This window comes from Mus pahari, chromosome 7 (assembly GCF_900095145.1).
Source record: "Mus pahari chromosome 7, PAHARI_EIJ_v1.1, whole genome shotgun sequence".
NCBI classification, from domain to species: Eukaryota; Metazoa; Chordata; class Mammalia; order Rodentia; family Muridae; genus Mus; species Mus pahari.
This window is the reverse complement of record NC_034596.1, coordinates 51,600,266-51,601,588: the sequence shown is the minus strand read 5'-3', so window position 1 is coordinate 51,601,588 and position 1,323 is coordinate 51,600,266.

The following is a 1,323-nucleotide window of genomic DNA, read 5'->3' as shown; positions in this document are numbered from 1 at the left end:
TTCTGAGTTCGAGGCCAGCCTGGTCTACAGAGTGAGTTCCAGGACAGCCAGGGCTACACAGAGAAACCCTGTCTCGGGGTGGGGGGTGGGGGGAAGCAACGATGGTACCTCCTTACCTCACCTGGAGCAGGGTAGGGAGGAAAAGGACTTCCATTCAGAGATTATGTCCTGCTGGTATCCCTTGAGCTGTGGCTACTGCTCTACCTTAGTGTCAGCTCTATGGAACCAAATGTAGAGCTCGTTACTTTGAACTAGCTGTCATTCTGGGGCAGCTGGCAACAGCCACCACATAGATGTGTCACCGAGCGCCATGTTTATGATGCAACGGTGATTACAAGGCAGACCTGTGAAAATGCCATCGAAGAGGTTGCATACTGTGAGCTGTCACTCCTGCCCCTCCCATCTTTCTCCTGGAGGAGTGACCACGCCAGACCATGCCCTCCTCACATAGCTATCCCCAGGGCCTCCTTGGTGTTGAAACCTTTTCAGGCTACAGCATTTCTGTTCCAGACTGACGAGTAGATTCCAACCATACTCTTGAAGCCCTTGCAATGAATCTGTGTCATGGTTTTGGCTTTCTGGGTCATTTGCAGCTTGATAATTACATAGTTTTTGTTTTTAACCACAAAGGGCCCTCATCAAAGTGCTCACCCCAGTACTCTGTAGGAAGCTCAGAAGTCTGATATTAACGAGCTTTGGAGTGGCCTCTTTAAAACTTCAGTTCAAGTTTAGGTTGTAGCACAGGCCTGTAATCCCAGCACTTGGAAGATGAAGACGGAAGCATCAGAACTCGAGGTTATCCTCAGCCACATAATTTGAGGCTATCTGAGATACGGGCCTGTTTCAAAAACTGAAAGAGTGGCTGGAAAGATGCCTTGGTGCAACACTTGCCAGCAAGTTTTGCAACTTGAGTTCAATTCCTGGAACCCACATGGTGTTAAGGAGAGAACCTACTCCCCACAAGTTGTCCTTTGACCTCCACATGGGCACTGTGACATCTTCTCCCCTCCCTCAAAAAATGTGTAAAAGAAAAACCAGAACAAAAGCATAAGAAGCCAAAAGTCAAATGGATTTCTGACTGTAGATCTCTCACCTCTGCCTGGTTCCTTTTTTTTCCCCCCCTGAGACAGGGTTTCTCTGTGTAGCCCTGGCTGTCCTGGAACTCACTCTGTAGACCAGGCTGGCCTCAAACTCAGAAATCCACCTCCTGCTTCTGCCTCCTAAATGCTGGGATTAAGGGCGTGCGCCACCGCTGCCTGGCCCTTCCTGGTTCCTATCAGGCAGTTTGGTTGCTAACTCAGAGAGAGATCATCTCAGCTACTT